This window comes from Natrix helvetica (genome assembly GCF_964273705.1).
Source record: "Natrix helvetica genome assembly, chromosome: 4".
NCBI lineage: Eukaryota > Metazoa > Chordata > Lepidosauria > Squamata > Natricidae > Natrix > Natrix helvetica.
The window spans coordinates 137784556-137808379 of record NC_138550.1 but is presented as its reverse complement, the minus strand read 5'-3'; the positions used below and the strand labels follow the sequence as shown (position 1 = coordinate 137808379).

The window sequence follows — 23824 nt, the reverse complement described above, 5'->3', positions numbered from 1 at the left end:
CCTGCACACGTTGGATCACAGGGGAGCTGAAGTTTCATTTATCGACTGAGCAACTTTGAAAAAAAAAAAAAAGCCCTGTTCCCAATTAGTGTTGCAAGTTGCCCAGATCAATGATGGGTTAAACTGAGCTGCCCACTCAAGTGGGGGGCGTAGCGTGCAATGAAAGGAGAGGAAAGAGCTGGTGTGTGTGCGTGCATGTGCATGGGTGGGGGGGGAATGCGTGCATCTCTTTCAAGAGCACTGGATTCTTTCAAGCGAGCTGCATTCTTGTGTGAAAAACAACTGCCACAATACTTAAGTTGTAACCTTCTCACCCCTGACGGCATGGGAAAGTGTACTCTTCAGCTGTTAGCGGGAAGAGAGGCTGCCGTAGTCATGAGAAATTTGGATAAAAAATGCAGCTTCGAACTTGCCCTCCTCTTTTGCACATGTCATCTTGCCTATCAAACAGCTTAATTGGAAATTTAGTTGTGTTTTTCATTAAGAGCCTTGAAAATTCAAGGGCCAATAATTTCTTTGGGGGCTTTTATTTGGAAGTGGGGGCATTGCTGTATTTGTTAGGAACTTATTTATAGTAGGATGCAGAAGAATGCAACAGACAAACAGAGAAAGCTGGGTGCATTGACCACTGATTTATTCTTATTCTGTTTTCAGTTGCAAGGTTTAATTCATTTTCAATAATAGATTTTTTTCTAGCTTATGTTTCACTTAATGATAATTGAAAATGTATTTAATAATTAGAAAAAAAATCTATAAAATTATAATATTGTGTAAAATACTAGATATAAAATAGGGTTTTTCTTGGAACTCTTTTGCAAATTATCTTTAGAAAATAAAGTATTCACTCCTTTTTCAGGGTTAGGGGGCCGGGGGGGGGGGGGAGTGCTGGCTGGCTCACAAAAAAAAAAAAAGCTTTATTGAAATTATTCAAACGTAAAAATACTGCGACACAACACTGGAGCTTTACTTTTTTATTTCAATCCATTCTATATCGAATATACATGGAAAGGATGAGGGTGAGAGATTAAAGCCACTATCCCAATCATTTCCAAGGGCAAAAGCTTCCAGGAAGGCCTCTGGCTTAGCCCTGCACCTGTTTCCAGCTCATTATTCTTAGGACTTTTCTAGATCAAGGGTCCACAGCTGTTGCCGGAGTGTTGAGCTGTCCCCTCTGCTGCTTCATTGCCCTGTTAGAGAGGCTCATGGAACTTTAAACCATCATGAAAAGAACTCCTGTGCCACCATCTTGGGATCCTTCTCATGTGAATCTAACAGCTCACATGGAAATTATTCTAAATTCTACAAATAGCACAGATGGGTGGGTGGGTAGGGAAGATGCCGAAACAGTACCTATCCCAGGAAGTTGTACTTCTCAGCATTTTAATGTAAAATAGAAACTGAAGAGCGCTCAGGGTATCTGCAGATATAGGATCTGTATACGGCCAGTTCCAATTTATTACTTTGAAGTGATAAATCGGTGAACAATAGCCATAATTATAGAACAGCTGTGGAAATACTGATTAGACAAAAGTGGCTAACCCTGGCAGTGCTGTAAATCCCATGGCTATGTAATTGTGGTGTGAGTTACATATTGAATTTCCCTGGAAGGGAAATTAGTTCCCCATCTACTCATCCATCCAAATTTACCTGTAGACAGTTTTTTTAAAGATTTGCTGAAAGTGGGTTGATGAGGGTGAGGGTGATGAAGTGGGTAATGGGAATTGATGAGGTTCTTTTTTTTTATTAATTCAGGTCCATGTTTCTTTTATCTATGTTTATTAGATAATAAGGATATGCAGTGATCCCAGTTTGAAAGGGAAACAACTCGGATTTGTCAATACTTCCTTTCATGAAATGCATCTGGGTACAGCAAAAAGGAAATGACCCCTTTTGAAGGGCTGCTTTGGAGGGGTGGCATGCAAACCAGATGTGATCCAAATCATTTTTTTCCCTTTTGAATCCAGATTGCTTCACAGTTCCAGAAGACAGTAATTAAGAATCATCATGTTAAGTTTCATCAATGCCTAACCATTGCTGAATAGTGAACCAGTTATTTACTAGTGGTTTGATTAATAAAGATGTCTCAAAGCATTTCTGTAAATTCAGAGCTTTTATAGCATAATATATATATTTATGAGAAGTAAATCCTAGTGCATTCTGTAATCCATTTCACTGTTACAAACCAATAACCTGCTTTTATTCAGAACTAGGTGTGGGTGTGGGTATGTACACACACATACACATACAGTGTACCCTAGTACTCGACTGATTCAAATTTCATTGAATTTGGTTCTTGATGCATTTTGACACAAAAATGTCCTGATACTCGTAGTTTGTTTGGTACTCAATACATTGCGATAGGAAGAAAGAAACGGTCACGGAGAACGGACAGAAAGTAAGCCATGATGCTCGCCTCCTACTTGAAAGGTTGAGGGTTAAATCCTAGGTTGTGGCAGATGTTTCTCTCAGGGTGTAAAGAAAAAATATCTGCTGCGAACTCCAGGTATGCTTCAGAATTGGCACCCATCCAATAAATGCTCAGCTCCATGCAGTCACCCCAACTCTACCTCAAATAGAGACCACAGAGGAAGTTTTTTAGTCTAATGTAATATATACACACATTAATACTGTGATCTGTGAGAAATCCTCTGCATGTTTTTACATGCTAAAAGTTGTTAAATATATATTTAAGATTATATATAAAAGCCAATATATAAAGTAGTAAACTTAGACATGGCCTTACATTCCAGTTGAACTTTTAATCCAGAACACATATGAACCATAACTACAATTTAAGGTCCTTGGAGTTCTGATCGGAAACACTTCAGCAAGCCTTCCAACATAGCCTTGTACATAGTATATTTCCATTTCTTCCAGGAAAGAAGCTTATTATTACATATCAGTTCGGTGTTGTATTTATGAGACCCCACTTGGTATACCAGTAATGGTTAAAACATCAGGCTAAAACTGGGAAACTGATTTCTAGAGTTGCCTTAGACACAAAGCCAGTTGGGTGATCTTGGGCTAGACATTTTTCTCAACCCTAGGAAACAGACAGTGGAAAACACTTCTGAAATCTATCCTAGAAAACTGCAGGGACTTAAGCCAGTCACCAGTAGTCAACGCTAACTTTAATGCATCAAATAATAACTATAGCATTTCTTATAGTTACCATAGAAGAGAATATATGGAGTTGAAGGTTGAACTGTGGAACCCATTCTACTAGATAACATCATCTGTGCACTGATGATGTTACCTAGTTGAATAATGAAATATCTGTAAGCCAATAACCAACCTCAGAACACCAAGAGCTCTACTTATTCTTGTTTAAAGAACAAATACCTGCCAATATTAAAGTATTAGATGGATCTCACCAAATGGGAGCACATCATACTTTGTTAAAGTGTCTTAAAGTGATGCCAAACTTGCAACTAGGCACAAAAACAGTTATTTTTTCATTCTTAATTAGAGCTATCTGCAATGCAAGAGTCAGTAACATTAGGTGGTGAGTGGAAAGGGCAGGGGGTGGGAATCAAAGCTTCCCTTACCAAGCATTATTTTGGTAACTCAAATCTTTACCACTTCCATGGATCTGCAGTGGTACTGGAAAGTATGGTAGTCATAGTCCTAATTCACCTGTAGGGCAGAAGATTGAGATAGATTAAAATAAATAGCTATGTTGCACAAGAAAGGAAACTTGAACAGACACTTCCCTCTGCAATGTGTTCATTGTCACGGAAGAAACAAGCCTAAAGAAATCCCGTCAGTAACCTATTGGCCTGAATATTATTTGTTCTAGCTAAATTGATGAGTTGCAGGACCCATCATCTAGCGATAATTTGATGGTGCTGCAATGCAGCCAAGTTAAGATGAATAGCTTCCTCTACCTCATTACTCATCATCAACAAGTACAGATATACCATACACATTCTGTGTACATAGATGAACATACCTATCATAGGATGCTGTCAGATAGAAGGAAATTTACACATAGGTCTGGGAAGCAGCTCTTGACCTGCAAGAAATTTGTTGGTAACTTGATCTGGAATGGCAAAGCTTTAACTCATTCTGCATCCATCTCTCATTTCTGGAGCACTGCTCATTTGCACCCTTGTTTTCTTGCTCAAGGACAATCTTCATACTGGGAGGCCAATATACTGCCATTCCCAAACCCACATACAAAGAAGAGCCTCACATAAGACTGATGCATTGACTAGCAAGCTACATTCACCCTCTTTGGAGATGTTTTACATCTTCACTTGGTTATGCTAAGGCTCATTGATTCTCACCATCTCACCTCCTGCCTTGGACTCATGTTCCAGGCAATTAACACAAAAATGACTTAGTTCGCATATACCTTCTTTTGAGTTGAAATGAATATGGGAAACAGCTTCCTTCAGTTTTCCCACCATGATGGTAGATGTTCTACCATGAGGGACTTAAGACCTTTGTTCCTGGACTTCTTGGCTTAATTTTTTTTTTCAGAATGAAAAACAACTGTAAAAATAAAAAGTAATCGGTACACTTCCTCACACCAACAACAAGGGATAAGAGGGAAGTTTGCATAGTGGCCTACCCTGGCCTTTTCTGTAATCTGTATATTTGTGGCACATGATTATGTATTTTCTTCCTCCCAATGCCCCCTTAGATGAGAAGACAGATCTGGACACTGATTTGAACACCAGCCCACAAAGCCATCATTTTCCACTGAAATTATATAAGCAGATGGGGAGTTGTCTGTACCACTTATAGAAGGTCCAGTGGGCACACCTTAAATTAGCCATGTGGTGAGTCTTTAACCACATGCACACCAATTCTCATCTGAACAGCTGACACAACCCTGAATAATTTATTGTGTGCAAATGGTAAAACTTGTCTTTGACATCTGAACCAGATTCCAAATGCTACTTGATAGTCATGATAGTTGCTAGCTTGTGCTGACAGGAGTAGAACCAGCAATTCTACCAAGAGCAAATAATTAAGAAATTGTGTCCATGTTATCCTTTTTCCTTCAAAGATGTTACTTTTCTCTTTGGTAAAGAACATGTTTAAAATGAATACAAAGAACTAAACCTGAAAGTTTTCAAATGACCCATCCAGTCGGAGCTATAAACACATGAAAAGGGTTTTGTCAATCTCACAAATGGAGTCAGATTTATGATCTAAAAATTAAGTGTAGCAGATTGTCAACTAGGACAAAGAGATATGTTTTTTGAAGGTTTGTGTATTCCTGCTTCCTCCCTCTGATATTCAAGAACCTAGAAGTTGCAAAATTTAACTGGGCTAGGCAACATAATGATTTTTCTATAGTTTCACATAGGATCTAAACATTTGTATTGAGTTTTTTCTTAGCTATTAACTTTATTGCCTAATTTTAGCAACATTTCTCCACCTGCTTTCTTCTGGAACATTCTTACCTGCTAGCTTGAAACTTCTTAAAAATTCAAACAGAAGTTCATTGCAATATTTTAAAGCCAATGGCAGATTAATGAACTTATTGTGTACGTCTATATACTGTATTTTGCATGAATAATGTATATTCATTAATCTTGCTAACAGGAAAATGCTTATTATCATTTATATATAATTGAATAGGGAGTGAAAGTGAATCATGCTGAAGCATTTAATATTTTTGTAGGCTACAGAAGTACAGATCCAAAGTGGTAGGTTGTTATATACAATTTGTTCTATAATTGTATGTGTGTGTGTATATGCACATGCTCGTGGGGGGTATATGTAGACACATTTCTGCCTGGGGGTAGGAGAATAAAGCAAACTTGGAAATTAAAAAGATTAATTTAGAGCCAGCTGTGCAGCATTTGATGAATTGGTTTATAAAACACAGTTTAGAAGGCATGATTATGAGCACATAAAAATGTGGCAGGACATTTTTACCTTGTATTTACCTGATGAAAAGGGTAATGTTATGAAATCTGTCAGCTTAATTGACTAACAAATTAAAGTAGAAGCTCCCATTTAATTTTTTTTTTTTTAAAAAATTATTATTGGATGTGTGTGCATTTATTCAAGTTCCCGCTAAGTGCCAGTACTTTGTCCTTGGGGAAAAAAGCAATATCTTGAAATAAGAAATGTTCTGTACCTATATCTATATGTATCCATTCATTTATTTATTCCCCTTTTATTCCAGTTTGTCGTTGCATAATATCTAGCAGCATTTAAAAAGGTTAAAAACATATGTTCAAAAGCAAGACCATTAAATTTATACTCATCTGTAAAAACACTAAAATATATTTTCTCATTAATATTCCTATCAACAGAGCAATCCACCCGAGGCCACCAAACTTTTGATGGAGAATAACTGTACCCAAAACTAGACCACTCTCATATTTGAAAGACCAAACATACAAGAGGTACTTGGAAGGTGGGGAAAAGGAGGATAGATAACAGCAGTTACACAGCTGATAATCTGGGGTTGTTGTTTTTTTTGTAAGCCACTCATTGAAAATGATAAATACCTTCCTAGTACTCAGTAAACTGTATTGTCTAGGTCTTTTTGCATATAAGCAACAACAATAGTAGTAGTAATAATAATAATATCAATAATCTTTACTTCTACATAGTAATACTCTTCCCACTTCTAATTTCTACTTTTGTTATCTAACCATTGATAAAACAAATCCCACGTTAACATATGGTGTCTTCTTTATACATTCTTAAGAATAGAGTGTACCCTGGTAACTAAGACAGGCATCCATCATATATATGCTTAGTGCATTAGCAGATAGAATTTCTCCTGCCAGGAACTTAATCTGCACTGTTTCTTTAAATAGGATTATTGCTTTTTCAAGAGTTTTCACTTACTGCCATTTGTTTCAGTCAATGGCTGTAGACATGATCTATCAAGACAGCAAGACAGTTATCAGGAAAAGCTAACAATACTTGAAGAGCTGCCTATTAATATCTAAATTACAGAACATCAAGTTAAGTACACTTAACTCCCAAACAACAGACTAGATAACATTGCAGTAAAAGGTTAATGGGACAAATGTAATGGGTATATTCCTTCATATATATTTTTGTTGGCAACGGTTCATAAATGTTTTGATCTTGGGGGGGTTGTTTCTTGTTATTTTCCAAATTAATCTATAGTTTGGAAAATAACAATAACAGCTAGAGTCCTTTGGTAGCCTTCGGTCCAAATATCAACTGGACTTGATTGCTTCTCATCTGATTGCAGGCAAGATCACCCTGGAGCTGTCACTGCTAAGACTATGTGCTGGGTAAACCTAGCTACTATGTCTGATCCAATGAACCATTGTTGAAAACAAATCAAGTCTCAGTGGTATGTGTGCATTTTGCCAGTCTTAGTTGTGGATAATATAAATCCTTTTGATTTCAGTCAGGTTTAAGCTTTTCCTAATCAGTTGTGGCTCTCATGTGTTACCAAAGATACATCTGATGATGGAGAGTTTCTTTTTTTCTCATATCTCTCCACTTAAACTTTCCACTAGAAAATGATCTTATACGGCAAGAAAGAAACTCCCCATCATAGACACTTGGATTCATCTAAAAGAAAGTAGAATCTTAACGAAGAATTCTTAAAGAAGAATCCAAGTGGATGCTAATGACAATTAAACCATAGGTAGCTCAAAGGATATGTCAGCTGGTAGTGTTATACCTCATTGGAATTACTGCAAAAACTAGATGAGCAATGGTTTCATTTGTAACGAAATGCATACACTCATCCAAATCTTACATTGGGTTACAGAACTGCACATAGGGAATCTGATCAATGTCTACTCGAATTGGTTGGCTAACAAAAACTGAGATTCTCCTTATAATGCTACAGAATTGTTGGAAAGTTCATCCATTTAAATCCACCTTTCAATAAAAGTTGATTTATCTGCCTTTCTCCATCATACTGTTCTGAATCTTGAAAAGTGGTCACTTATTTTTTGATGACCCACATGAGAGGTTTAGGCATGCACTCTTAGTTTAAGCTTTAGGGTGGGCCTTAATTTCACTGTCCCTAACGATAAGTGACATAGAGGTCTGTTGGTTTTTCAACCCTCGGACTCCTTCCTGCTCTAAAGTAAGCCCAGCAGTGAAAGCAGAGAAAGAAAAAAGGGAGGGGCAGAATACCCCTTGATAAATAACCTTTCCATATTAAATGCCCATCAATCTGACATAAACAATTAGCTGTCAGGTGCTTGGCTTTGCAAGCAGAGGCCAATTTTCAGATTAGTGCTAATTGCAGGGAGGGCTGACACATCAACTCTGAGAGCCAGTAGCTTACAGTGCCCATAGAAGCAGACTTCAATAGCAAGAGCAAGGGAGGGCCAAGGCTGCCTGTCTCCAGATTGCTGGCAGTTTGACTGTAGACTAAAGTAATGGAGCTGGCAGGGTGGAATCAATTACTGGCCAATGAAGATTTTCCCACAGGTCGGGGCTTGGGAAAAAAAAAGGACGTTCCTGCTGCCTAGACAGCTGGCATGGACTGTCCAGTGGGAAAGGAGCCGGCAGAATGAGAAAAAGAGGGACAGTTTTCTGTGATAAAAACAATGACAGACTATAAATTATGAAAAGGGGACTTGGCAAAAAAGAAAAAAGAAAAAGTGGAAGTTTGCTGCCTCTGCCTTTTTTCTCTGCTGTACCCAGAACGATTTGAAGACTTTTGCACTGACTTTAGATGGGAAATGTGTCAGTAGACAAATCCCAATTTAGCTCTTACATTTGGGTTTTTAATAAGGTACCCATGTGTGCTTCTTTGCAGATCTTTTGGAGAGTAGTTTGGGTGACAAGTTTGATTTGACTGATGTTTGATATATTACGTTCAAGTACTAAGTACAGTATATATGTCATTTTTCCCCATTTCCAGTCTATCTTGTTTCTGAAGAATTTAAGGGACATACGTGAGAACCTTCCTTCTTTTACTTAGAGCTGCCATATCAGATTTTGTCTGCAAAAATCTAGGTTACCACTAAATAATAGCAAAGAGATACTGAAAACTTTTAACTCTTGGCTGCCATTTAGTGAGCATCTGAATTGTTGCAGGCTGGGTTGGAATGAGTATCAGTAATCACCCCAAGTCAACTAGTGACCTTTTATAGGTAAGTTGAACTTGATTTTTCCTGGTCCAGCTGCCCACAACTTTTTCTTCAATGTCCCTGTGTATGTATGAGTTGAAATGCTTAAAATGTAGCTGTAACCGTAAAGTACAGTTAGTGGCATGCACTAAGTTAGGTTTCCCCAAAAGTTTTGACCTCTAGATACGGTTGGACAGAAGTTCATACAACTGGCCTTCCTAGCAGAGAATGCTGGTAGTTTGGTGCACCATATTTAGAGCACATAATAAGCAATATCTAACAAAACAAAACATATACCCTTGGAATGGCAGTATTTTTGCAACTATTGTTCTTTCCATTCTGAAAACCTGATTAAAATTGAAAAGTAAATGTATTTTTAATATCTGAACTTTTTTTTGAAAAAATGAATGCAGAGGTAGTCCTCAAGTTATGACCACAATTGAACCCAACATTTATGTTAAATGAGACAGCTTTAAAGTGAATTTTGCCCCATTTTATGACCTTTCTTGCCAAATCATTAAGTGAATCACTGCAGCAGTTGTCAAGTTAGCAGTACAGTTGTTAAGTGAATCTGGCTTCCCCATTGTCTTTGCTTGTCAGGAAGTCTCAAAAGGTGATCACATCCCCCTGGGACACTGCAGCCGTCATAAATATGAGTCAGTTGTCAAGCATCAGAATGTTTATCACATGACCATGGGGATGCTGCAATGGTCGTAAGTGTGAAAAACAGTCATAAGTCCCTTTTTCAGTGCTGTTGTAACTTTGGAAATCACTAAATGCACTGTTGTAAGTTAAGGATCATATGAGCTTCTAAGACTGTCCCCTTTTTTAAACCCTTGCCCAACAGTGCCCACTGATCTGAAGTTAGAATAATTATTTCACTAGCAAAGACTTCTTGGAAGTGTTTCCTCTGACTCACATTTTTATAGGTAGAAGGTTTCACCCTCTGCTGGGAAAAGAATTTCTGAGGAACAATAGAATGCAAGTCTAGAGGCATGCAGTTAAAATGAGAAGGGAGCCGCTTTCTGATTTCCACCTGTAGGAGAAAGGCAAAAGAGAAGATGTAAAAGAGCAAATCCTGGGGAAGCTGAAAAGCTTCATACCGGTATTTCTGAGCATTGTGTAAAAATCCCTATGGAGATTCTCAGGTCATGGTTGTCCCCAAGGTGCTTTTTTTCAAGAAGTAACTCAACTTTCTGTTTTTTTTTCTTTGAAGACGTTTCATCCTTCCATTCCTCACCATCCAGTCAGAGCTGAAAAAGCTTATTGGATGAGAAGTGAAACTTCTTCAAAGAAAAAAACAGAAAGTCCAGTTGCCTTTTGAAAAAAGCACCTTTGGAACAATGTGTAGACATCCGAACAGCCTTCTTTCTCTCTCAAGAAACATTTAAGCAACACATAGCCAACCCTTGCTTGGCTCCTGTGAATCTCGCAAGTCTAACCCAGGGACGGGTGGGACGAGACAACAGAGCAACAATGAGTTGCTTAACAGGACATGTTTTCTCAAGGACATGAATTATTCCAGGATAATGCTTAGAAAACAATGGAAAGCTTGCTGGCAGAGGGAAACAATTCTGAGAATGAGAAACGGTACGAGTTAAATGTGAACTTCCTGATCTCAGCTTGCCAAAAGGTGCTCTTCTGAAATGGTGACACCCATCCTATCAAGTTGAGAATTCTTCTCAGAACTACCATACCTCCATTGTTGCTAGCACAGCTGCTGTTTGAGTGACACAATGGCAAGACTCGTGCATAGCACACAAACGGCTGCTGCTCATAGGTCTGTGCTGGGTTCCTTCAAATGGTGGATGTAAGCCATGGAGAATATCTGCCAAGGAACCTCACCCACCCAATAAGATATTTTTATTAAGAAGTTGGTTTCACTTTCGCATGATGGATTAAAATGAATGGAGTTTCAATGTCATCATTATGGCCGCCATCTTGACTTTTTCAATCATGTCCTGAGGACATGTCTCATTTAATGAAATGTTATGAGGATGTGTTCTGACTCGTTTGAGAAGACTTTTTTTTAAAGGTGTATAAGTTCAATAAAACCCAATTTAGCATTTCTAAATAGCCCATTTTATTTTCCTTTACCTTTGCTTTTTACAAATTAATTAATAATAAACAATCTATTTAAGTCAAGCTTGATTACTGAAATTTACACAGACATTTTTAAAGTAGTTTTCTTGCCAAGAATATAGAAGAGGTTTGCTTTTATCTGCTTCTGATCCTATCCTATCCTATCCTATCCTATCCTATCCAGCTGGTCTTCAGGTTTCCAACACTCCGGTGCTCCGGGGTGTGTACGCGCACACCAGGGGTGGGTTCCTGCCAGTTCTAACCTCTTCCATAGAAGAGGCTCCACAAATCTACAGTGCCATTTAGAACCAGTTCCAGTTCCCTCCCCCCGCCCATCCGCACATCATCAAGATGAAGAGCGAGAGGAGGAATTCTGGGAGTTGAAGTCCCCAAGTCTTAAAACTATCAAGTTTGAACACCCCTGGAGTTTTTTTTCTAAAGGGTTAGGGATGCAAGAATCTTGTAACTTGACAGCTTGAAAACCTGTGTGCTTCAAATGCCAGAGTTCCTGAGCCAACATTTGGGTTGCTAAGCAAGAGCGTTGTTCACTGAGTTTCACCACATTTTACAAGTTTGGCCATGCCCACCCGGTCAAGCCATTCCCACCCAGTCACATGGCCGGCAAGCCACTCCCACAAAGCGGGCCACACCTACAGAAGAGGTTCTAAAAAAAATTGAAACCCACTACTGGCGCACACACACATGCACACACGTTCCAGTTTGGGCACTCAGTGCCTAAAAGGTCTGCCCTCACTGCTCTAGTTACATTACTGATTTCATTGGAAAGAGCTGAACATATGCTCAGTTCTCAAATATAAACCATAAGGACTAAAAGGAAGTTGGCCTAGATTTGGATAGCAGTGAGCAGTCATGCAGAACTGGAAGTAGCTGTCCCTTTGGACACTTCCCATTTTCAATGATAGAAAGAGGAACATGAATCAATACAAGGTAATCATACTAAATTTATTAATTCATTATAGTGGTATGTGCATTTAAATTAAATTAAGGTTAATTGCCTAGGTTTGCTTACTTCTTTTGTGGGCCTCACAGATATTTTGGGAATCCAGTCAACTGACCAGTCCTTCAAAGTCCAAAAGATCTTCGTCTAGGAAAGCTGGGCAACCCCATCCTGCACATTTTATGTTGTTGAAGAACTTTTTTGCTTACTTGATATTTCATTAATTTACTTACTAAGGTGTTCTGAACCCCCCCCCCCTTCGTCCACACCAAAACACTCTGAGCCAAAGATACTTTACAAGATTTATTGACAGACAGACAGGTCCTTGGCAGTAAACCAACACAGATAAGCCTTAATAACAACACGGCACTGGTAAGCATTAGCAGCAATCCAGCCTGCCATGCTCACAAGACTGTACTCCCACATTAGTTCATGCGTTAACTTCTGCAAAAGGGCGTGTGCACAAGCAGTCCTTTTATAGTCTGGAGAGGAGTCTAATTACCACTAGCTGATACAATTACCTCCTGTAACTGCGCAACTGTTCCTTACGCATATTAGCTCTTCGGTGACGAGCATCCAACAACAACTCACTGCTGACGTCTGACTCACTGTCCCTCGTCTCCTCCCCACTGCTCCAAGGCATGACATCAGGAGCACACTCCCTTTGGCTTTCACCACTGCTCCATGCCTCAGGCACCTCCTGGTGGCCAACCAGCCTCTCTGATCTCTGCTCGGAGTCGGAACCCTGTCCAGGATCCTCCACATCCTCCAGAGCCAACTCATAGGAACCCTCACTGTCGGAGTCTGGTGGCAGCTCCAACGGCTCCTGCTGGGCCACAACACTAAGGCATATACATAGTATTTGTTTCTGCAGCATCAGTTTTTGTTTTTCATTTCTGTTTATTTATGGATCCCTTTTTGATTTATATTTGGGAAACATCCTGATGAGCTGATCACTAACCTTAAATAATTGACAGCATTGACTTGCTACCAGAGGGTAATTCTGCTCTTTGGGAATTTCAGGAGTTACGGTAGTGACTTTTTCAAACACTAGGCAGTATCGGTTGTTGTATTTCCTTGTCTCTTAAGTGTTTGCAGCTCATTTAATAGCTTCAAGAAAATGAGATTTTTAAAAAAAGTATTAAAAATATTATAAAATGACTTAAGAATTAAGAAAGAAAATGGGTATTGTCTCTATACAATCTTCCTAGCTGTAGTTTTAGGAATTTTCCTCATGTATATCAATAAAAACAATTGTTCTTTTTTTATGGGGCAAGCAGTAAGGAATAAAAATGAGGTGATCTGTATAGGAAGTAAAGAAGAGAAACTTAGAAATGAAAGTCGTCCTATTCTAGGACAGGTACGTTTTTGGAAGAAAGTACATTGTACTAGAAATAAAGTATGATTTTCCAGTGGAAAAGAGGGAGTGGTCACGTGTGGGTATTCTCAAAGCTGACATTATTGTCTGAATTTGTTCGCTTCAGCGGATGCTTCCTTTGGTCAGAGGGTGCTACAGAGGGTGGTGGCAGTTACTCCTCTTGGGCCATAGCTTGTGGTTGTGTGTTGTTTCCCCCCTTGGGACTGAGCTTTGGTATGTCCCACACGTGACCACTCCCTCTCTTCCACTGGAAAAAGAACATTGGTCTTACCTGAACGTGTCTTTTCTGGGGAAGAGAGGGAGTGGTCACGACCCACCCTGTTTGTGTTGTTGGGGCCAAGGGGAGGATGGGTGGTTCCCGGGGTTTGTGTTGTTGTTTTTTTGTCCCAGTTCTGATGTTCGCCTTCGAGGAAACTGGGCAGGAATGGAAGGCAGGAGTATTTAAGAAGTTTACTCTCAGTCTTTGGACCAATGAGGCTTTGAGAATACCCACACGTGACCACTCCCTCTCTTCTCCAGAAAAGACACATTCAGGTAAAACCAAAGTTCTTTATAAAGTAGCCTATCTGATCTATATATTTAAAAAGAACTTGACAGAACAGTTTCTTGTAACCATTGGTTTTTTGGGGAGGGAGGGGAAGTAGCAGGAAGAATGAAGTTAAATGGGACATGAGCGAGAAAGGATGCTATTACGAGAATCGCCTTCCTTACTCTGAAGCTTTCAATGTTTCAACACTTTCAATGTTTTGGATTTCAACTCCCAGTCTAGATCTAGCATGGAATTTTGGTTTGGAAATGAAATAAAACACATGCAAGAAGGTACCAAGTCCATCAAAGTGTCCTAAAACTTGACATTTTTCTTAATTTACTCTCTTAACTGTGTGCATTCAAGGGCGATAAAGCCATGGCTTTGTCCATCTGTGCCTATGAGGGGGGAGGTGTCTCAGGTCAGCTGCTGTCCACATGCAATGCAATATTTTGTAGAAGTAATCCCATGGAAGGTTCACGGTCACCATATGTTTCTTATTCTGTGCTATACAAAATAAATTCAAATCTGGATTCTCTAATTAAGACAAGGGGTCTTGTTATTAAGAGTTGTGTTATTTCACACTTATATTCAGCTTTATCTCACACTTACTATATTCACACTTTATTATCTCACATTTACTATATTCAGCTTTGCGTAGAAAAGGGAAATCATTCAGAAAACTTCTGCTCCAGTCCTCTCACACATTACAGCTTGAACACTGAAGAACAAAAATAAAAATTATTTGGAATTCTGAATTCTCCCATAGTTCATAAACCAAGAGGAGCTATTAAAGATTAGCACAGGCTTTAGCCTCTAAAACTGAATAAGTACACTCATGGTGTTTCAAAAGGAAGATAATTATCATAAGAATGTAGGAAGAGTTCTGCTGATTCAGGATCCTATGTCCAGTTAGATGCTTCCAGGAAGACCACACATAAGAACAGAATTGGGCCATGTTTGTCTCACCCCCAGCAACTGATACATTAAAATTAAGTTGGTCATTTCTTATTTTTCTTCACAAAAACCCAACTGCAGGACAATACTTGAGGTATTTGCAGTCCTGGAACATGAAAAGTCTTGTTTGGTGGTATGTGCCTCTCTCTTCCCTTCCCTCCCTTCCAATTTCAGCTCAAAAAGGAATCCTAAACAACTTCAGCCTCACTCTAAGGGAGCTAGATAATTCTTGTTCTGGCAGAAACTTTTGTGAAACGTCAGAACAGATTACAGGACAGTTGTTAGTGGTTATGGGCATTGTGCTTAGTATCTTTCCAGGAAACTTGTACTCTGTGAATTTGTCAAGGTTCCCTAAAAGCTGTCTATTCTAGCAGCTAATTCCAGAATTTAATTGTCTTTTATGGGCAGAAGGCCAATGGTTAATGCTGAGCTCTTAAAGCTCAACCTCTGATATAGAGGCTTAATATAAACTATCTTGGATTTTTTTTCATTTACAGTACAAAATGGTACATTAAAAACATACTTTACTCTCTTAACAGAGAAACTGTAAAAAATATAATCTTCCTTTCATTACCATCTCAGTCTATCTTCTCATGCCAGTTAAGATCTAGATTTTAACATTATGTCTCAAATTCAACATATTAGTAGTAGCAACAATAAAACTATCCCAAAGTTAATTTTAGCTATTTATCAAGATTAAAAGGTAAAGGTTCCCCTCCCACTTATGTGCTAGTCGTTCCTGACTCTAGGGGACGGTGCTCATCTTCCTTTCAAAGCCGAAGAGCCAGCGCTGTCTAAAGATGTCTCTGTGGTCATGTGACTGGCATGACTAAATGCCAAAGGCGCAAGGAACGCTATTACCTTCCCACCAAAGATGGTTCCTATTTTTCTACTTTTTACATGCTTTCGAACTGCTAGGTTGGCAGAAATGGGGACAAGTAGCTCCCTCTGTTATGTGATACTAGGGATTCAAATTGCCAACCTTCTGATTGACGAGCTCAGTGCCTTAGCCACTGAGCCACCATGTTATTCTTAGCTAAATACAACCCTGATTCTTTCAGGTTCTATTAAGAGTCACTTTGAAATCACTTCAAAGGAGATCCGTGTGTAGAACTTCTTTCAATGCAGCGCAACCCTTGACATTCTCATTGTTTAACCCTTCAAACCATTAATGCTTATGACCAAATAAATAGGGGTGGGATGCATTTTTTCTCCTGCTCTGCTGATCTTCTAGCTTAAGCAAAGGCACTTGAGCAGCATTTTGCAAATCATTTGATCAGTCCAGAAGCATCTGTTGCATTTCCTTGGCCATTGTGGATGGAAATAAAAGCCATTCAAATAATCCCCAAGCAACTTCATTCCTCTATGGCCCTTCAAAGACTTCAGATTTCTTTAACAGCAATGCAGGGTTTGGAGACATTTCATCAAGAGGTCTTGGCTACCCTTCCCAGGTTTTGGAGCAAAAGGGCAAATCTTCCATGCTGAAAAATAGTGCTTAATGAGCACAGCATCTTTTGAAAAATGATGGTTCCAGTGGAAATATAATATTTGAGAGTTGAAAATAAAAATGCCTGGCGTTCCTTTTCTAGTTTGTAGGTAGAAATGTTAATGTAGAAGACTGGAGTTTATTATTATAGACATGCTCAATGATGATATAAATAAAAAAAACACAGAAAGACACGTTCCTCTGTCGTGATGATGATAATGCTGATAGCTGTCATTAAATTTGTCCAAGGAGGCTGTAAAATAATTTTACAAGGTTATGTATGTACCTGTTAAAAGGCTTTTCTTGGATCCAATGGTGGTGAAAGACCAAGCATAGAGCTTCCTAAATGATTATCTCAATCCTTCTCAGTCACATTTTAGGCTGGGCATGGAATGGAGAGAACTTTTGTTGTACTAGTACTTTACTTTACTTTACTTTACTTTACTTTATTCGCACTTATAGACCGCCCCCTCTCCCAAGAGGGACTCGGGGAGGTGTACAGTCAATACATTAAAAATACATAACATGAATAATTAAATAATTAAATAGTTAGATAGTTATGGAGGAGGTTAAAAGAAGAACTGTACATTAAAGTAAAGTATTTAAAATATAATTTAAAACCCCTAAAAATACCCTGTAAATTAAATTTAAAAATGGGTCCCCTAAAATACCAGTTAAAATATATCTGCCAGGAGGTAAAAGTTATGAGTGTGCCAGGCCAGCTAATCGAAACAGGTGAGTCTTCAGTTTTTGTCGAAAGGAGCGGAAGTCGGTGGTGGTTCTAATGTCGGGGGGGAGGTCATTCCAGAGGGTTGGGCCTATCACAGAGAAGGCCCTACCCCTAGGCGTCGCCCGTTGGCATTGCCTGGTGGACGGCACCAGGAGAAGTCCCTCCCTGTGAGAGCGGATTGGTCGCAGGGATGTGTGTGGCAGGATGCGATCCCGCAGGTAGCTAGGTCCTGTGCCATGGAGCGCTTTGAAGATGGTAATCAAAACCTTGAAACCTAGTAGATTTGGTTGGAATTGTATGGGGATCTGAATACAATACTGCACTTATCCTGGTCCTATTAGGCCTTCGGTAGTATCAATTATGGTATCCAGTTAGACCAGGGGTTGGGGACTGATGCTACTGTTTTGCAGTGTTTCTGCCTTTGTTCAATGGATGCTTCTAGACCAGTGGTTCTCAACCTTCCTAATGCCGCGACCCTTAAATACAGTTCCTCATGTTGTGGTGACCCCCAACCATACATTTTTTTCGTTGCTACTCTATAACTGTACTTTTGCTACTGTTATGAATCGTAATGTAGATACTGATATTGGAAGACTGCTATCATATCACCCTTAAGTCCTTCTTTTCATTCAACCAGACATACCCAGTTTCTGCAACTGTTCTTCGTATGTTTGAGCTTCCAGTCCCCTAATCCTCTTGGTTGCTCTTCTTTGCACTTTTTCTAGACTAGAGTCTCCACATCTTTTTTATAGAGGCAGCCAACATCTTGTCTGCTCCTAAATTTTGGGTCTGAAAAGAATCACATCCTGGAGGCTGGACAACCTCGGCTGCTATACAATCATACACACACATACACAGAGACACACAGTGGCTTTATTTCCACAGCTTCCTTAACTAAGTTGCCTGCAGCTGCATTCACAAACTTGCTTACCCTGCCTGGATGGATCTTCAACCTGGTTTGGGGTTGTTTGCAGGAGTGCTCTTAACCTTGGTGGTGGTGGTAAGCTTAACCTTAATTTATTGGGCAAATGTCGTGCATTGTTTATTTTTAATTTTAATTTTTTTTAAAAAAAGTTTTTTATTTTCTCTTTCAAGTTCATTCACAAATATACACTCTTATAATTACCATTAATTATATCATTATCATTAATCATTTATCTTATTTTCTTACAAATATATAGAATACAGTTTGGGTCACTTTCTTGCCACCCCATTTTATTTTGCAACAACCTTGCTCCTTCTATCTTCTCTACCTCCCTTCTCTGCCTTCTTCTTTCCTCCTCTCCTTCCTCCCTTCTTCTTCCCCTCTCTTTCCTCCCCTCCTCCTCTTCTCCTCCTTCTTACCCTCTCTCCTACTCTTACTTCTCCTCCTTTGCTTCCTCTGCTTTACCCTTTCTTTCCCTCCTTCTCCTTCCTCCCTTCTTCTTCCCCTCTCCTTCCTCCCCTCCTCCTCTCTCCTCCTTACCCTCTCTCCTACTCTTAACTCCCCTCCCTTACTTCCTCTGCTTTTACCCTTTCTTCCTTTCCCTCCTCCTTTCTCCCTTCTTCCCCTCTCTTTCCTCCCCTCCTCCTCTTTTCTCCTCCTTCTTACCTTCTCTCCTACTCCTGATTCTCCTCCTTTACTCCCTCTGCTTTACCCTTTCTTCCTTTCCCTCCTCATCTTTCCTCCTTTCCGCTGTTGCCCTTGCTTATTTACTTTCTCTGATGGGTTCTTGGAATGGCATTTCAGGAAACCCAACTTTATATTTTCATATATATCATTTTCTGTTACATTTTATTTCTAATAATTCTACTTGTATCATTTTTTACGTTGTTATCTTGCATTGCATTTTTTTTTTTTTTTGCTCTTTTCCTTTGTGCATGGTTTATGGTACTTTTAGTAAGCAGGTTTTCATTGTGTGAATGGGGCCAATTCGGGCTCCTGAGCTTGGCTCTTGATGACATAGTTAAAAATACCTGGCAGCGGCGTGGAAAACTTAGCCGCAAGCACGCCTCGCACAATTACAGCCCGGAGCAGGACCTAAGCCCCTTCCTCCCTCACAGGAACACTTTCCCGCCATTACGAAGTCTCTGAGGCTAATTGTACGGGGTGTGCACGCACACCTATTTTTTTTTTATGGCATGCAGCCACAGCGACGCTCTGCGATGCCACTCTGGAGCCCATCCACGGGGATTTCAAGGAACGCGAGGTGGAGTCTAAACTTTAGAGTTGCGCTGGTCTCAGCGACCCCTGTGAAATGGTCATTCGACCCCAAAAGGGGTCGCGACCCACAGGTTGAGAACCGCTGTTCTAGACAGTAATGAGAAGTTGGGTTAGCCTTGTGGAGTGCCCCAAGGCTTAGTCCCCTCCCCCTGTTTAATATCCATGTAAATCCACGGAGAGAAGTCATATATCAGTTTGAGGTTCTTTACTGATGAAACTCAACTTTACATCTCCACCCTAATTCATGGAATTAAAACATGTGAGATTTTATCCTGTTCTCTGGAAGCTGTGAGATTCTAGATGTGATAGAACAGGCTAAACCTGAAGCAAGGAAAAGTTCTTGTGAGGTTCTTGTGTTGCTGCAGTGGTACTCTAATACTCCCAAAGGAATATGTGTATGATTTGGGGGTCCTTCTGGATTTGTACCTCTTACTTGAACAGCAAGTTGAATCATGGCCAGTGAGACCACCTTGTAGCCGTCACTCAAGACCTGGTCATTACTTGATTAGATTACTGCAAAGCATTCTACATAGGTCTGCCTTTAAAGGTCACTTGGAAGCTTTACTTGCCCCAAAATGCAGTCCCCATGTATTAGTCAGAAGTGGACAGTAAGCACACATTGCACCAATGCTGTGAGCCCTGCACTGGCTTCTTACATACTTTGAAGTATAATTTAAACTGCTGTTGTTAATCTATAAAGCTCTTTATAGCTTGGCACTGAGTTACCTTCAGAACTATATTTACAGTACCTATTAGAATCATCCAATTACTCAATTTTGCCGGGAAAAGCAACTGCTAGATCCTCAATATTGAGAGGTAGGTGTGTGGGAGGAAAGGCTCAGGGCTACTGTTTTTCTGTAGCAGTACTGATCCTCTAGAATAGTTTCTTGTTGGATTCTAGGGTATCTTTGAGTTCTCCTTCTGTGAGCAGCTAAAAGCAGAGCTCTTGCAAAAGGTCTTTGGACCTTGATTAGTGTATTTTTGTGATTTTGGATCTTTTGTTTTTGAACATTTTAAAGTTTTCAATCAGAATAGAGCTGGAAGGGACATTGGAGATCTTCTAGTCCATCCCTGTTATCAAGCAGGAGGCCCTATGCCATTTCAGCCAAGTGATTGTCCAGTCTCTGCTTAAAAACCTCCAGTGATGGAGCATCTACAACTTCTGGAGGCAAGCTGTTCCACTGGTTAATTGTCCTCACTCTTAGGAAGTTTCTCCTTAATTCTAGGTTGCTTCTCTCCTTATAGGTTTCCATCCATTGTTTCTTGTCCTGCCTACAAGTGCTTTGGTAAATAAGTTAACCCCCACCTCTTTATGGCAACTTCTCAAATACTGGAATACTGCTATCATGTCACCCTTAGTCCTTCTTTTCTCTAGACTAGCCAAGCCCAACTCCTACAACTGTTCTTCAAATATTTTAGTCTCCAGTCCTTTAATCGTCTTAGCACTTTTTCCAAAGTCTCAACATCTTTATTGTAATGTGATAACCAAAAGTGTGTTCCAGGTGGCCATACTAAGGCTTAATATTTTTTAATATTTTGTTTTGTATTTTGGTTTTGCATTGTTTAAACAGAATGTAGGAATCTTAGTAGTTTATATATTCCTAAGAGACCTATGAGATTCCAGTGGCATATAAATGTAATTAATAAAAGCAGACTGAGTCTCCAAAGCCTTCTCTCTGTGAAATTTTCCCCTTGAAGGGAGTTACAGGTAGTTTTGATATTTGGATCATACTCTTATAATCATAATGGAGTACAAAATTTCTGTTATATGTTGTGATGGTCAAGCACCCATGTGACTGACCCAATTTTATGACATTTTTTTACTAATCCTTAAGCAAATGTGGCAGTCGTTCAGTGAACCTATGACCACAATGGACATTTTTGCTGGAAATTGAATTATCTCTGCAAATTGTATAGTTGGGAGGGTTAAATTGGATGGGACACTTGTATAAGAGGTTTCATAGGCAAATTATATCAGATTTCTTTTATATCTGTTTCAGATTCTAAGAACTGCCTAGTTCAGCTGCTTTTAGCTTTTTTAACTGAGCAGAGAATCCACTAAATAAGTTAATATTTCAAGTTATTGAATTCCAAATATTGGGTACTTAAATTGGGTGAGCAAACAATCAATCAGAATCAACCACTAGATCTTAGATGTTGACCTACAAATATCTCCAACTCACTGTTAGTCTGTAATATTGATGAATACTTCTCTGAAATAAGTTTGAACTAAAGAGCCGTGGTGGTGCAGTGGTTAGAATGCAGTATTGCAGGCTAACTCTGCCAACTGTGAGGAGTTCGATCCTCAACAGCTCATGGTTGGCTCAGCCTTCCATCCTTCTGAAGTCAGTAAAATAAGGACCCAGAGTGTTGGGGCCAATATGCTGATACTGTAAAGCACTACCACTACCACTTAAAGAGGACTGTAAAGCACTATGAAGTGGTATATAAGTCGAAGTACTATGTAAATGCTAAGTGCTATTGCTATTTCTTCAAACCAATTCTGGAGCTGAATCCAATTTAGGGAACTGGAGGGAAGTATCCAAGCCATGTTATGTCTGCAGGGTATAGAGAAAAAAGGTTAAGATTGTGGCACAAAGGTGTGACAGAAGGTCTACCCTTGAAGCACATAAACTTTTTTTCTCTTTTTTTCACAATCACACCATTGTGGCTGTCGTCTAACTATTTTTACCATATCCTGTCCTGGGAGGATGACCAATTCTTCCATGGCAATCTTTCTTTTAGTACCGAAAAATTATAAGGGATGGTAACAATCACACAACTGTCTTCAAACAGTTTGGGCCCGTGGAATGAGAAAGAAAAATTAACATCATATGGAAGTACTCAGGGCTTGGATCTATATTGCTAGATTTCTAGATCTATAGTAATCTGAAAGTTGATTTATATTTCTTAGGCAAGCGCGAATTGGAGCTGATCATTCTTGATTTTTTTTTTCCTGGAATGAATTATTCCAAGACTTCAAAAATAATTCCTAAATCTCCAGTAGCATCTTATGAATCACATTCAGAATGTGCAGGCCAGCCCATTCCTGGAAAGAAAGAATATTCAAGGGCAAACTGCTCTGTTTTGCATATTTTTGCATGCAGGTTACCTATGAAATTTAGCAGGTAAAAAGTTCTGTCTCCCGAACCTATTTTCATGGATTTGGCTCCCGGTAATATTTTTCAAGTGTGTGCTGCTTAAGCCCAAAGCTGATCATGCAAGAGAAATCCCATCCCTACAGGAATACTACAGGAAAACAAAAATGAACCTGAAAAGGCATGTTGGCCTTCAATACCCAGAATCCTTCGATACACTCTCTGGGAATTGTGGGAATTGAAAGTTGACATGTCTGGAAGGGATCAGATTGGAGAAGTCTGTGACATTGTCAGAAGGAGCGAGCACAAGATTTGGTGAAGAAGAGGGCTACCTTGCCAGATTGATGGTGTAAATCTATAGAGAGAGGTTGTTTGAGGGGAGTCTGTCAGATTGACAGTGCAAATGTCTAATACACACAGCCTGTGAGAGAGGAGTCTGCCGACGGGTGGGAGAACGCTGGCTGAGTATTGCTCACACGGAGATTGAATTACAGTTGAATTAGATCAGAGCTGTGGGAAACATCACCTCCTAAACACACACAGTCTCCGGGGAGGGAGGGAGGGAGGGAGACGCGGGGTGGAGGGAGAGACAGAGGCGGGCAGCTGGGGTGAAGGACTGAGAGCAGCTCGCTGAAGCCAGGAACTAACTTAATTACTAAGGACCTGGTTGCATCATAGTTGCCCACCTTGGAAGACTTTGGTCCCTGCAACTGAAAGGCTCTGTGGTGGCAGGCTGAAGACATGGCAGGGCACACTTCATATAAAACCTTTGTTTCCAAACTGGGGGAGAGGGAAGAGGAAGAGAGAGGGAAGAGGGAGAGAGAGAGAGAGAGAGAGAGAAACGTCTGGGCGGGAGTGAAAACACTAGGAACAGCAGGGAAAAGATCTGCTTAGGCTTTTCATCCAGGCAGCTTTAAAGGTCAGACTCCAAAGGGGATTTTGTGGCTAGTGCTACCTTTGAAGATTCGGTATTTTAGAGTGGCTTAGATATCTGAAGGAAAAAACAAAATCTCCATGCTCACCCGGGCTTCCCCTTCTCTCTCCGGACTCAACCCACCCTCCTGTTCTTCTCTGTCGGCCTCATGTTTTGCGGTGACACACCGCAAAGCTGGGACAATGCACCAGCAACTCAGGGCTGGGATCGCAGCGTGTGGAAAGATGTGAAGGGGGAGGCCGGAGGAGAGGACAGAAGAAAGCTGGAACTTTTTAAGCTCGATTAGGGGAGGGCAAAAAGTCACTTGGCGCTGAAATGAGTTCACCCAGCAGGGATGAGAGCGGGACTTCCAGGAGACAGCAGGGCAGCATTTGTTTCCTTGTCTGGCACAGAAAACGCTGGCTTAGGATGAAGTATAAAATGCA

At 39.9% G+C, this 23824-nt stretch overlaps 1 long non-coding RNA gene across 1 annotated transcript; it reads right to left on the bottom strand.

The window, feature by feature from the left end:
- Positions 1–3561: 3561 nt before the first annotated feature.
- On the bottom strand, positions 3562–23605 carry LOC309391724. Its single transcript, XR_014175323.1, has 3 exons — positions 23488–23605; positions 9967–10083; positions 3562–3636 (listed from the first exon to the last, which is right to left on the bottom strand). It is a non-coding gene; the product is annotated as an uncharacterized lncRNA (long non-coding RNA).
- Between the last annotated feature and the right edge of the window lie 219 nt (positions 23606–23824).